Below are 15,893 nucleotides of genomic sequence, written 5' to 3' on the forward strand. Positions count from 1 at the left end.
ATATAACACAAAATTCGCACAATATTGTTTGCAAGTGTTAAGCCAATACCACGCTTCTCCATGAATTTACAAAAGATAGCATAGTGAATGGTGGCTTCCTACACAAAAATAATGACTTTTTATTGCGCAGTGGGTGCCAACAAGTGTGCGTCAGACATTTACCTAAATATTGTTTAAGAAAGGCTACCAAAGCCCACTCTTCCAGGTTTTGCTATGATTGTGCTGCACTTTTTGTGCAAGCCTGGCGATCCCCTCCCCCCCTCCCTGTAAATGAGCGTGTACGAATCTCTAAGGGAGCATAATGACCACCTGAGGAAGTTAACGCGCCCCTTTGAAGAAAGGAAAGTAGAGAAAGGTTTGGTTCGATTTTCGTTCACTTTTCTTCCTTCACATTTACAATACATTTGTTACAAACCAGATTCTTTATACTTTCCTTCACATGATTGTCTATTCATTCTCATCATATTGTCTCTCTAAAAAGTGTTGTATTTTAGGTCAGGAATAACAAACAAGAAAGTAACATACATCATTCTTTTCTTAGAGCAACATCTGCGTAAGGACATGAGCGTGCGTGCGTAGTAACACTATCTATGTGTGCTTCGTAACATTGCGTATCTGTATATCAGGTACTACTGTGTTTTTTTGTAGGTGCGTTTGCGTGTGCGCGTGTTTGCACACACGTGGAACAGACGCACGCTATTGTGCCTGTAGTTTAGCAACGCAATTTGACTTCGTGCTAACTGTCCCATCTACACTTCACATACTTTGACACCAGGTGAAACCATTATTGTCCAAACGGGCGCGGAAGATACTTCGAACATAGTGATCCCTTCATCAAGTTCTGGATCTACTGTTGTCATCAAAAAAGACCCACCGCCAAAAGGTACGTGGGTCGTTTCTCCAACGACCGCCTGTCCATTTACCCTGAATGCCGTGCAGTGGTATTAGTAGCAAAAATCTCTTTCATAGCATATATCATCATCACCTGCTGACAAGCGTGTGACACACTATGCGCCTTGCATATAACTTATTGAAGGAGACAGAGTAGAGAAATCAAACAAACAAGAACTTTAAAGAACGCTTACGTATCTAACATATAGGTATGCAGTGTCGCACTTGGCCCGGTAACTCGTCGTAGCAGACGCCAGTGTACCTGAGCCTGTCTGTAAGAATGCTTTCACTTAATATAGCACCTCGCGGGAAGCACAAAGCATGAAGTTGTCCTGCAGGTGGGCCAGGCAGTTCTCTGGGGTCGGGTTACGAGAAATTCGGTAAAGGCTTCGTAAACAACCCTTTGTTGAGTGCGGTTGAGCAGCGTGAGACAGCGTCCCTGTGGCAGTTCTTATGGAGTGAAGATCTCAACCACCCAAAATCAGCAATTGTCGCCTACGCGAGGTGATCTCAAAGCAGCGATGGTTCGGTAGCATGGGACGGCGCCGTTGTTTCAGTTCTAAGGAATCGAACACATGAACACAACCATGGACCACTGCTGACTTTCGTGTCAGGGACCATCTTCCCCACAAGGGAGCTCAACTTTCTCCCTCCACCGCACTCAACTTCCTCGCCCGGCGTATAGAGTCTTCAAGGCAGCCACGGGCGTGGTGCGTCGTTGTGTGGCGCGCTCGTGCTACCCATAAGACAATTTTGCCCATGTTCCACATCAGCTGACTGGTGTAATGTCTGAACCCTTCCTGGTCGGTGGACCACTAAGACTTTAAGTTGCGTAATTCGTTAAAGCAGTGGTCACTGACTTTTTCGGACCTTTCTGTTGTTTATTCATTTATTTCGTTTCTTTGTGTACATGAACAAAAAATGAAGCGAAGGCAAAAGGCTTAAAAGCCTGATAAGGGGCCTATGCTTTAAATGCAGTGAGGCACGTAGGCCATCATAAGCACTTAGCAAGATACAAGGTATATAAGTGACAAAAGAGATAAAAACATACACATACAAACAAATGTAATGCATACACAAAAAGTGAAGCATTGTTGATCGTAAGCATATATATACACAAGAAATTGTACTTGACAACGTACTAGTGCATCATTAGCTGTAATACATACACAGAGATGCTTGAAAAAACACACGATACATTTAGTAAACAGTCATATGGTGTGATATTTGCACCAATAAAAACATAAAGTACATCATAGGCAAGAAGAAAGAAACAAACACTCAAAGAAATTCAATGTTGTTTCGTATTAGTGCCTTCTTGATCATTTGATTGTCTGTTTTGCTCTTTATAACTAGGAGGCAGTTGATATTGTTTAGAAACGCAGGTATCTGAAGAGATGTGTGTTGCCAGCCGTAAATAGTTCGCATCGTTGGAGTCCTTTTAACATAAGTACGAAAACCGTACAGTGTACCACGAGGATCCTCTAAACTATGCTGTCTTTTGCATAATATATGCTGATGTAATTTGAAGTAACAAATTGGATTAGCGTTGAGCAGAAGGTGTTTCGAAAACAGTGGCTCTGTCCGCAAGTCATGTGTGGGGCTATGAAAATTCTCAAAGATTCTCAGGGGCTGTTTTTTTGCAAAATAAGCTGTTTCTGATACTTCGTTTGGCTTTTAGTCCCCCACTCAAATGTGCAATAAGACAGTGTAATAATTTGTGTTTTTCTATCACAGTGGTATGATATGATTTAGCTTGTATAGACATCCGCTTCTTTTACTTTACTCTGGTATTAACTTAGCTATACCTTAATTCCAGGTTAAGTCTTCGTGAAACCACACACTTAAGAACCTTTGAGACTCAACCTGTTCTACTATATGGCCCTATTAAATGAAACAACTGGCCATAAAAGCCGAAGACATTTGCACATGTATGAGCCTTCCTGATATATCATGCAAATAACCCTGCGTTCTATCTCTAAGAACGCGTTTCCTCACTGGGTAACATCGGCTATATGGACTACGGCGGGGATCCAGCTTCGCTAACAGAGAAAGGGCCAAACCTCTACTCTTTACAGCGGTTGCAAGCAGAAACTCAAAAAGTGCACTTCTCTTCCTTCACTTTCTCGACCTTATGCTCCGCGCTTTGGCACAAACAGTTGGTTGGGATGATGGAAAATTTTTACTTTTCAAAAGTGTATCCGTTGGTCGGCAGGTGTGTCTGGCAGCGGCAGCGTATATGTTTGTGTACAGTGACGCCTTGTAGGAAGCCAACTATCGAGATGAGTGTAAATATTCCAGCATATTGAACATTTTCATTGTTGGAACTGCTGTATGCATGTATCTTTCTCTTTTCACGGCTACCTTGCCTTCATTCTCACGGATGCAGCCATTAGTCGCGGCACCATTGCATTCAGAATTGCCATATTAGGTGGCAGTAAAAATGGACCTCTCAATTTGCGTTAGTCATACCTGTGTGGGAACAAATTCGTCAATGTGATGGTTTTACTAACCGATACCTTTTTGTCCTAGAATGCAAGCGTTCCATATCTTTTATAGGTGGTAGTGAGTAAAGTTCATCTCTTGTGTTTCGTAAAAAAATCAAAAGTGCTTTCATCATTTTTTATTATTTTATTTTCTGTAAAAAAGACCGCAACAGCAGTTAAAAAAAACGTAGCATGAAATGACGAAGACTAGCAAAATAGAGTGGACAAGCTCGCCCACGTTACCATCTTTCTTACGTCCTCGCCATTGTGTTCTGTCTCCCCCTGCTAAACCCTCTCCAACAAATCCAGCTGAACCTCTTGGTTGAGGGTAACATAAAACTGCTATTTTCTCTTGCAGTGTACGTGATTAACGAAGAGCCCTCTTCTGTGGTCGTGCGAGTCAGATGATCGACATGACGCCTTGCTGAGGTGATTGTAGTACAGCGTCAAAGAAATTGTGCTGCTGCGAATGCCACACTTGAGAAGGGGAACTCGTAAACAAGCGCTGTATTGAATTTTTTTTTGTGTGTGTGAAATGGATTGAAAATAGTGAGAACTCTCACACATTGCTTCATTCCACAGTCTACTGGAAAGATATCTGCAAAATCATTTGAATAATAATGGACCTGACGCGTCTATTAACGCACTGCTCGAAAGGAGCCTAATCGCTTTTTTAGAAGAGTATGAAGTCTTTGAGGACGTGTACAATTGAATTTCATATAAATAAGACAGACTGTCAAGAGGGATGGAAGCTTCAAGCTTGCGCTTGTACTCATGCTTACCTTCTCATCTTGTGTTCGTTGGTGAACACGATACGAAGCATACATACATACATACATACATACATACATACATACATACATACATACATACATACATGCATACATACATACATACATACATACATACATACATACATACATACATACATACATACATACATACATACATACATACATACATACATACATACATACATACATGCATACATTGCTTTAGGCAATCAGATGCAGCTTTGAAGAAGAGAGGATTATTTGTCGAAAGGTATGTTGGCTACAGCAGCACCCTACCTTCTAGAATTTTTCACCACTGAAAAGCTCCTAAAGAGTCTTCGGTAAGTCATTTTCTCTCTATACACCTTTGTACGGCTTCAAAGTCATTTCATGTGCACTGATGGTTCTCAAGTGTAAATCACCTCAAAATATGAGCATACAAAACTTTGGAATTTAGTGAACTGATCAAGTTTCCACAATAACATAACACATTTTCGCACTTCTTCATCCTGTAATATAATTGTTGTGTGGATGAGCTATTTTTATTTCTTACAGAAAGCTGCAGTCGTTATTGTACTTATTTGATTTTTTCGCTTTCGCTAATGAATAACAAATTATGATACAAGTTTCTAAGCAAAACTTATTCAAATGTATGCATAGTTCATTTTGCTGGTTAATAATGTAGCTGGAGTAGAGATATCTGGTGGTGATTTTTAATACTTCTTTCAAAACCCTTTTTCGCGTTACCTAAATGCAGGGGATTAAGGTTGCAGGGGATTAAGATAAGGGATAAATATTGCGGTCTCAATGCTGTGTTTAATATACTATCGCAGTCATCCATACAATGTGTAATTATTGGGTTTTGAAAAACAAAAATGCAGAGATGCTCTTTTGTAAAGGTACTTTATATTACAGTAACAATTTATACAATAGCTAGCGATCGGAATTGCACATGATTAGGTGGTAAGTTGAAGACGCTGGTGATGAAAAAATGGTCGTAACTTTGTGACAAAATAATGAAGGGTTATCAATGTGACAAGACTGTCGGGAATACCATTCCGCATTTCAGGAAATACTGGTTATGCCAATGAATTGAATGCGTTATTGCGCCTTACTGTTAATCTTACTCGAAAACAATCCCTCTCAAAATACTATTGCATAACATAGATGGATTCATGCCAAAATTACTGCACTGTTTTCTGTAGACTGCTGTGAGAGAAAAGTAGAACAGTAGATCGTGGTCCAACTAGTTGATTGAAAATTGTGTCCTGAGAGATGGGTACTCATTGTAAGCACGTAGCCGTCTTTACACAAACTCTCGAAATGCCTCTGTTTACTGTGTCCGCAGGCTGAATACAGGAGAAGAAGGAGCAGAAGTACTAGTTGCATGACTTGGTCGACAAAATCCTACTCTTTTCATGTAAAAGCCGAAATATGCAGGCGCACCAAAAGAAAATTTGGAAAAAATTGGTAGTGTTGTGGGGCACTACTCAAGGGCAGTGTGAAGTTTTGCTGCCTGGTACCCTAGCGAGCCGGTGTATGGGTTTAGCGGTACAAGATACCGAATCCTCTCTTGTTTGAAAAAATAACGCCTGATGTCTTACGTCTGAAGACCACCGCATTATTATGAGGGATGCCATATGACAGGCTTCAAAAATTTTCACAATCTTTTGCTTGTTTACGTGCACTGACATTGCCTACTATACTATCCTCTACCAGTTTGACTCCTTCTAAAAGCGATCGCTGTGGCCGGGGTCTAGCACACAAACTCAGGGTCGGCAGCCAAGCACCTTTGCCACTGATTCGCTATGGTGGACTCTCTTGTACTTCTCCTGTAACACTACGCTTTATCTGCTGCCTTTTACATAAGCAGGTTTGCTTATGCAGACGTACAAATCGCAAATATTACTATTTCTCGCATGCTTTTTGCGTAAAAATTTGAAGAATACGACTCCAGAAATTCTAAACAGTGTATTCGAAGCTGTTTCAATATAAAAGCTTACATTTTGTCAATAGTTGCGAATCAGTGAAAGCGATATTCACGAGTGTGAGAGGGCATCACATGGTCGAGTATATCTTAATTTATTTTTGCCTCTCAATGGTTGACAGGGCATGAAACACCTGTAATGAAATAAGGAAGGCGTATGAAACAAGCCGTTGAATCTGCCCTATTTTTCCTTTTTAAGTGCGGGTGACACACATAGTTTTGAGTTACTTGTTTCAGATTTTTTCTCTTTATTAGCTCAAACAGAAGTAAGTGTAAGCCATTACCGTCACACTTTTGGGAAAATTTGCGTGCAGCATACGAATAGAGGATGGTTCAACTAACGCATTTCAAGCTTTAAAAAATAAAAATGTACACTCGAGAAATAGCACAGGGTTGTTTGTCATACGTAATCATTGTCGTCTTCTCTCGTCTTTTCAAATGGCGCTCATTGGCCATCAAATGATCATTGCGCAACAAAACAGCACGAGCCATCATTCAAAATCTACGTATGCAATTCAAGAACGCAGTCGACCTATAGTTTTTTTATGTATTTCTACTGTCACACGACCCTTTATTAGGAAAGCACAGATGACTTCGAATTCAGAGCAATACCGCTTTGACACTAAGGAGACCTCGTGCACGGCAACAACCGCAGAATTTCATCTATAATGGCCCCCAGGAGTGAGGAGGAGCCATTCTGACGACTACGTCCCAAATAAGATCACATGGTCATAATATGGCTTGAGTCGTATAACATGCCCCATGTAATGACCGCGATGGTTGAGGTCGTGCGATGGCGTCGCAGATTTAACGGCGTAGTTGACAGAGGGTGTGCGGTAAATTGCGCGGCTGGGACCATCATAACGGGCAAGGAACATTGTTGGTAGTCTAAGGCTGCATAGTGGGGCTGACAACTGAACAAGCGAGTCACAAAATGTTGTGTAGACACGTCGCGGTCATGCCACAGCTTTTCGTGACCTTGTGCGGTGGTCGTAAGGGTACGTGCAAGCTGCCTACAGTCCTCTGCGTATTTGGCCACATCAGACACCACGCATCTGGCACTCGAGAGTGTTGGGTCGGTACGGAAGCATTGTATCTGTGGTTCAAGATAACTCCCGCCCGTAGAGCAGAAATAACGACGAAAAGCCAGTGGTAACTTGTATAGCGGTGTTGTAAGCGTATGTTACGAACGACGAACGGCATAGCATTGCACCAGTTGCTGTGATTCGAGGCGACGTACATAATGGACATGCCGGCGAGAGTGGGGTCGTACCTGTTCGTTAAGCCGTTCGTTGGCGGCTTGAAGCTTTCAACTTGCGGCGAAGAATATTGCATGCAGCCAAAAGACTTGCATTACCTCGGAAAGGAACACGCCCCTCTGACATTGAGCAGTTCACGTGGTGCTCCATGCTGAAGAACGAAGTTTGGCACAATGAAACTGTGAGTTTGCACGCCGTAGCGGCCGCAAGTGCTGCGGTTCCGGAGTAGCGCATCAGGTGACCGGCTCGTACAACGACATTTTCGATAGCCGAAGAGCTGCCGGGAAATGAACACTAGAAGCGTATGTCGATGAGAAAAAAAGGACAAGCCGAGCAGAGTAATAATTGCAATTCGGCAAAGGTCTGCTAGTGGACTTTTCGTCGCTGGCATGCTATGCATGCGCGAACGTACTGGAGGTCGAAGCGATACATTCCGTCTCCATAGAAGCGTTGCCGTTATGAGGTTCAGCATCGGCATGACCGTTATGAGAAGCAGCATGGAAGTGTTCAAATACTTCACAACGCATGTGCCGGGCAATCGCAAATAGCCACTTGCGACCATCGGGTGAATAGTTTTACCACTTAATGACGCTCTCGCGGACAGCAAAGTTAGCAGCGTCGGGACGAAGCGTGCAAGGAGAGGGTGTGCTGTTTGGATCCTGGGAGAAGCTCAGCACAATTAAAAGAGTGGGATTTCTGCGCTGCTACACTGGAGTTTTGGCTGCGCCGATGGGTCACACAGACGCTAAAGATGCGCGTGTGTGCCTGACGAAAAGGACGAAGCTCTGGACGTCGCAACTGCTAGTTATAACATATTTTGTCCACAGCCTCGTCGATCCAGCGTCTCTTCTTTCATGTAACAATATTAATGTAGAAGCCACATCGAGAGATATCGATGATCGGGAAAGCGGATCGGCGTCAGAGTGCTTCTTGTCTGATCTGCAAACAACGGTGTTGTCGCGTTCCTGCAAGCGAAGCGCCTCACGCCCAAGGCGTTCGTTAAAGAGGACAGCCAGCAGAAGGCGTGGTGAGGCGTGGTGGTCGGTAACTGCGTCGAAAGGACGACCATATAGGTATAAAATTATTTCGATGAAAGCCCAAAGTATGGCTAAGCATTCCTTTTCTCTGACAGAGTGGTCTCTTTGTGCCTTGATTAACGTGCGACTGGCATACGACACAATGTACTCGTGGTAGCCGGATTTCCGTTGTGGTAGGATCGCACCAGGGCCGAAGCCGCTGGCGTCCGTGCGAATCTCTGTAGTCATATTGAGGTCGTATTGACGGAGGGTCAGTGCCGAAGATATAAGGTGCCATAGCTGCTGAAAAGCTTCATCATACGAGTCTGACCATGCGGAATTGCCGTTACTTGCGGTAAAAAAAATTGTAAGTGGTGCTATATGAACTCTTTCTAACAACCATATGGACGGGACCACAGTTAATAAATGGAATTTTTAGAAAAAAAAGGCTTCTAACAAGCCGTCTCAGTTTTGGAAGTATATACGCAGATGGTTTAGTAAAAGTGCCGAGTCCTTCAACATACTTGACTTCGACAGCGTTTAATTGCATGTCATCCCTAAATGTATTACCACGTTTGTTTCATCCGCTTATAGGCTCACACTTAGAATGGACAACAGCTGAAGCACTTCGAACGGACAACAAATCAAGCCAGTGATCAAGTCTAGCGGTGTGTTCCTAGATGCAAAGCTCATCTGCTAATTCACTAGGTGCTTAAATCCATCTTGATTGTGTTTCCCAGATGACATTTCTTCCTACATATAAGTAGTATATTTGGCCCAGTACAGACAACAATAGTCAATAACTGTCTGAACACATTTCTCAGCATGCGAAAAAATGTGCGTCCAGAATTTATGTCGCGCTCCAAAACTGATGTTTTATTTATTGCCCCATTTCTTCACTGTGTGCCACATCGGAAATCTTTGAGCTGGCCCTTCTCCACAAACTGCATTTGAGCGCTAAAAATTGATTTCTAATCAGGACGAGTTTCTCCTTGCCCGCTCAACTACCACAAGTCTTGCTTGATTCATGACGCGAATTTCCCACCTATTTCTGAGAGAGGACAGGTGGACCTCGTCTACTTTGACTGGAGAAAGACTTTTGACTTAGTCAGCCAGACACTGATTCTGGTTAAACATCCTAATATTGTCTGCTGTGCATCTGGTGCATAGCTACTAGCTTAACAGATCATGTTATGTTGCTGTAAATGACCAAACGTCTTTCTTGTACAGACACTTGTGGGGTCCAACAAAGGTCAGTATTGGGCCCACTATTATTCTACGTACGTCAATCATGTTTTTTTTTGTAGTTCATTATGTTCTTACTTCTTGCATGCCGATGACATCATGATAATTTAGGAAATTCATTCAGTTAATGACCGTTGCTTGCTGAAGTCGGACTTCTGTTCTTTCTTTGAATGTTATAACAACATTTGAGGCATTTGACTCTAGTCGAACACTGAGTCTAGTCTGTACAGTGGTGTACAGACGTGCACGTAACCTCCGTGATATTCTTTCATCGTCTAAGCTCGCTGCCCGTAAACAAAATGGCTGCGCTCCTTTTGGGAAGTCGCGGTGCAAGGTGTGTGCGCACATGGTAACTACGCAAACTGTCACCAGTTCATCCACTGGCTTTCAGTTAACAATCAGGGGCAATCTAAATCGTGACAGTTTCAAAGTAGTATACATGCTCGAATGCGATATCTGTAATCTACAATATATTGGCCATACAGAAACACCGTTTAGAACTCGGTTCAATAATCATAAGTCGAACGTCAAAACCCTTCCAAATCTGCCTCTATCGAAACATCTAGCAATACCTGGTCATTCTTTTGACAATATTAAAGCAACGGTACTGGAATCCGGTTTCCGCTCACATCATGAGCGGGAAATGCGCGAGTCCTTTCTAATCTACAAGTTCGGTACACTAAACTCTGGAATAAACGGACACGCAGGCACACTCGCTAATCTACCTTGCACCACTATAGGTGTCTCATACCCTTCCGAGATTTCTAGTTCATTTTCTATTATTTTACTTCTTATTTTTGTTTTCGGTAGAACCATCCTTGTTCCCAGCTTAACAAACTCAGTTTACCTGTTTATCTTTAGTATGTATACCGCTCGTTCATGTGCTTCAATGTGCACGCATGGCTATCATAATGCTTTCCACACCATGCGCCATATTTATATTTAAAATCTCTCTCACTCGTACTGATGTCGCTATAATAAGAGGTGACCACTGTGTCCTTGTTACTTTACGCATTGCATCTTCACACTAAATGTATTTTCTTTTTTTCTATAATCATGTCGAATCACTTCCGATTGCTATTGCGCATGACCCAAAACATTTTAGAAATGTATATAATGGCTACGAAAGCTGCATTACATGTCACACTCACGAAGGCTGGCCCACCAGCCGAAACGTATGTGATTAATAAAAGTGTTTCCTCGTTAGTCGTGCTTTTTTGCTTGCGTGTTTATATATATATATATATATATATATATATATATATATATATATATATATATATATATATATACGATGTTTCTTCATTAAACTTTTTCGTTAGAAGTCAGCGCTCGCTCTGTGTCTTCCTACTTCTCTGTCTTCGTTTTTTGCACTCTTTACTTTGAAAAATGAATACACCTAATTGGGACAGGTAGTAACTGCAGAGCCGAACCATGAGAGGGAAATAACTAGAATAAGAACTGGGTTGTTCACCTTCGGCAAGTATTCCCGAATCATGAATGGTGAACCCTCCAGAGGAGACATAAAACAGCTGCATCGTGCCGGAATTTACCTACGGTTCAGGCACTGCGCCGTGTTCCCGACCAGGTTGCAGAAATTAGGTACCTTTTCTCATCTTCTAACCACTGCCACCACCACCACGACCACGGAGCAGAAAACTGGGGGTTTACAAAAATGGTTCAGCTTAAATTGGGTATGGCACATGGTTAGATGAAAAGGAAAATGATAGGTGTAACTGTAAAAAAACTGGTGTTGAGGATATAGTTGAAATCACGAATAAGATAAGGTCATGAGCCGGACACGTGGCGGCTAGGTAGGATAAGTGCTGGTCATTGAGGGTAACTGACTTGATTACCAAAAACTCAAACGCATGAGAAGGACACTGAAAGTTAGGTGGACCGCTGATAATAAACAAGTTTGCAGGTATACCATGGAAGCAGAAAACACAAGAGCGGGTTAAATGGTGGATCATGCGAGAAGCATTTACTCTGCAGTAGGTGTAGTCTAGCTGATCATAATAATGATGAATATCTCAAGGACGAAATTCATGAGCTTGTATCAAAAAACGGCTATCATGTTTTTTTCCATACTCTGTCATTACCGTGTCGTCACATGAGGTTTGTGAGATTGGGCTATTGATTCCGATTCATAGTGAATCAAGTTATGTAGAGGATACAGGCACTTATGTTATTAGTCACGATAATTGAGCATGAGGTATCTACAAGTTACCGATTAAGATCAGACAATAAAAATTTGTGCCCAATGAAAATCACCTGGAATGGCTCGTTGAGACGCTCATGAAAAAACGGATAAGTTGGTGTAACATTGTTTCTCAAATCTTCCATTTAAAATGTTTTAGATGGCTCGCAATGATTCCCATCACTATAATGTAAACTAAATTCGCGGTCACTTTATTAAGCAGTAAGAAGAATATTTTGGACTGCACACTCATTGCAGAGCCTTCTCTTCTTTCGCTGCGCCCTATGTCCACTTTTTTTAACACTATGGGCCCACGAATTGCAGCGGGCGCATTTCTAGGAAACACAAATGTTGAATAGGCCACGTTACAATTTTGCCATCTGCTAGCTTTAGGTGACATGCACGAACAATGCCGTGGTGTCCCGTAATGTTCTTCTAACGCGTGTGAATTTGCAACACAACTTGTGCAGAGCATTATAGCGCACTATCAATATATTGCCTTACGCAATACTAGTAATGTCCATCACTGGCCTAGTATGAGCGCTTTTAAGGAGTAATAAATATTCTTTATACCAGCAATTCAAGAAGTCTTTTCGTAGCTTTTGTGGTTGTATCCAACTTTTAAGAAGCTCTATATGGGAGTTGGCCAACACGTCTGCAGTTTACAAGTCGGAGAGCGCCGTCTATCGCTTGCCATGTAAGAAATGGGCAGGTGTTAAGATTCCTGGCTCCTCTGGAGCGGAATGCAAGTACGTCAGCGTTCTACCATTCATGATTGCTGCAATTTTTTCTAGGCCCGTGCCCATTTGACCATAATCTTCAGGAGACATTCATAGAGCTTTACTCAAGTTGTCTTCCACTGACCTCACCATACGCTCTCAAAATCCACCCCACCAAGGAGAATGGTCAGCAGAGAATTTCCATCTGATGCTATGAGCACACAGATCGTCGCCGACCTCACTTCACCTAATAGTGTCATACACAGCACGAAGTTCGCGAGAAGCATGCTTTAAACGTTCACGTTTAAAGCATAAAACATTGTCAGAGTAAATCACTGAAGGGAATCCACGACGTGCAGTGAAATGCCGAAAGGCTTCCAAGAAACTGTCTGCTGTTGCGCGCAAAACTAGATAAACAGTGCGTACTACCACGCAAGTGAATAGCCCAATGAATGATTTCGTGCCCCAGAAGCGCTCTCGAAGTTCTACGATGGTTGTTGGGACTGTTGCGTGCAGAAGCCTTTTGTGTAAGTCAGTGGCGATGAGTTTAGTGGCGATGGGGTCACCGGGAAGCAGAATAGGGTGTCTTATGACTTCGTGGTACTCGACATTCTGAAGTCTTGTTTAAATTCTCAGCAATAGATCTTCTTTCACAAGAAATGGGTTCAAATTCCTAATTGTGGACGTGTTGGGTAGATCTCGCTCAACCTGGAGGACTGCCAATGCAAGGTCGAATCGTTGTTTTCCGGTAACGGTGTCTACTTCCGCTTTTTCTTTCGCATCTTCTTCAATATCACCTGGATTGGGGGTCAAATGTTTGAGCCATTCTTTGTCTTTTGCCAACCAAACTGGTCTTTGCTACCAATTCTCCCTGTCTGCAAGCGACATTATTGACGTGTCTCGGGAAACAATACCCGCAGCGTTTTTCTTCCAAGCATATAGCCCCTTGAACGCTTCCGTACGATAATTGTGCAGGTCTGTTGGTAGAACCTTCAAAGGCGTGTACACTTTTCATCTTTGATCACGTAACTCAATGGTTCCATTGAAAGCATTGCAAACCGTTTCATCGTGAGAGGATGGTAAGTGTGCATAGTAGTCTCTAAGCTTTCTACCTGCCAAAATTTCTCAGATTAGAGCCTGCACGTTCCTGCATCTGTTCATCATTCATAGAACAATCCGTCCGAAATACACAAACGTTCGCATTTGTGCGTGGATGAATGGTTTCATTGCTTAATGGTCTTCTGAATGTCCAACCTAGTGCTGTTTCAATGAAAATGGTACCTTTGTCGTCATCATGCTAACAGGCGTCTCTTCCAAGGACTTTCCACAATTGGTCTGAGCCAATCAATAGGCTGATGCCTTGTTCTTGAGCTATGTGGGAAAAGCAAAGTGCATCAGCCACTCGATGACCACGATTCTGAAACCCTTTGATGAATTCATGACTTTGTGGTACCTCAACAATGGCTTCACAGATGTGTCCTATTTCAATGGCTCTAATGACATGCTGAACATCATCGTACTGGCTTTACAAAGTTACTTGAACTAGTCTTGAACGTGTACATCGCCCACCATGTTCGGTTCCAAACACGTCGTCGGTAATTTTGATTTCTCTCAGCACATTTAGGTTGAATTTTCTGGAAACGTCTCCTTTGATAAAAGAGCGCTAGCTACGATTATTCAGAATGTGCATTATATAGCAGGAACCCTTTGCGCAATTTATCTATCCTCTGAATGTTTGCAATAGTATCAAGGCTCCAATTTCCATCTGACACAGCGTACATGGAGGTACTGCTCGTAGCGTGTTGTGGTGGCGTCATTATATGAAGAGCTCTACCAGCCTGTCTAGAGCACATCGAAGAAGCGTGTCTTTCATGACATTGTGAGCAACTCACCTTCCGTCGACAGTCTCTTGCTCGTAGTCCTTTTGTGGCACATCTGAAGCAGCACCGAGTTGTCGACAGGAGACGCTTTTTTCTTCCGAATCAGGAAGCGATGCGTTGCAGTCCAGCGTTGAGTGTTACTTCTGGCAGAAAAGGCAAGCCTCCTCCTTCGTAACGGTACTGTTCTAGAGGACTGCAGCTCATGCTGTCGGCGGATTCTCACGGCTGCCGGGAAGACAATTTCAAACAAACAAACAAACAAACACTAGATTTATTCCGACATCACAGGAGACATTACAAAAGTCACAACAGTGATGCTGTGGGGCGAAAGCAAAAAGCCATTAAGGCTTGACGAAGGCTTTCGCACCATTTGACAACATAGCAACAGCAACAGCAGCATGAGATCATCAGTTATTATACAATATCAAAACATGTACTTCAAGGTCATGCCGATTTGCATTTTATTAACACGTTGAAAAACATTTACAGAACGGAGCAGTATAAATGGTTTATTGTAAGAAACTGTTTAAGGTTAGTGGCAGTAAGTAGCTCATCATCTGGCGACCATAGTTAGTACGTGTGTAAGGAATTTTCCAGTCATCGGTAGCTCGTGTGCTATAGGGGCAGGTATAGGGTGTCAAACGCGCTAAATCAGTAAGAAAAGAGTCGTGATTCTTTAAGGAAGTACGATATCGCTTCATTAAAATTGTATTGTATATCTCAGGCATTGGTTGTAAATTAAGGGCTTCGAAAATGGGTTTGGAATGTTCATCGCGAGGAACACCTGTAATTATGCGCACAGCCTTTTTCTGTAATCTATATATTCGGCCTAAGTTCTTTTCCGATGTGGTGCCCCATACTAGATAGCAATAGCTTAATGTAGATAAAAATAGCGAATTATATAGTAAGAGTTTAATTTTTTGTGGCAAGAGAAAACGTAAGCGCGATAAGATACCTACAGTACGAGAAAGTTTAGCATGGACAAACTCAGCCTGATCCTTCCATAGCATGTTTTCGTGGAAAAAAACTCCCAGAGTTTTCACTATCGGTTCAATCCTTATAGATTCTGAGCCAATCACTAATGATAAATCGCAGTTTACGGGCTTATTTATTGGACGAAAGAGCACAGATTTTGTTTTTGAGGTGTTTATAATTTGCGAATTTCTTATGCTCCAAATGTGCAGCAGTTTCAAGACACTATTTGCTTTGTCAACTAGTTTATGCAAATCGCAGTCTTTAAAAAATAAGCTGGTATCATCTGCATAAATAATAAATGTTGTATTGTTATCGATGTTTGTCAAGTCGTTCACATACAGATTAAAAAGCAGGGGACCCAGAATACTTCCTTGGGGCACGCCATGTGACAGTTTTTCAACTGCAGCTGAAGCTATCGGTTGATTATCAGGGCTGACGGGAAGAGGTAAGTCTTCACGCGAC

This window comes from Rhipicephalus microplus, chromosome 3 (assembly GCF_043290135.1).
Source record: "Rhipicephalus microplus isolate Deutch F79 chromosome 3, USDA_Rmic, whole genome shotgun sequence".
Classification (NCBI taxonomy): Eukaryota; Metazoa; Arthropoda; class Arachnida; order Ixodida; family Ixodidae; genus Rhipicephalus; species Rhipicephalus microplus.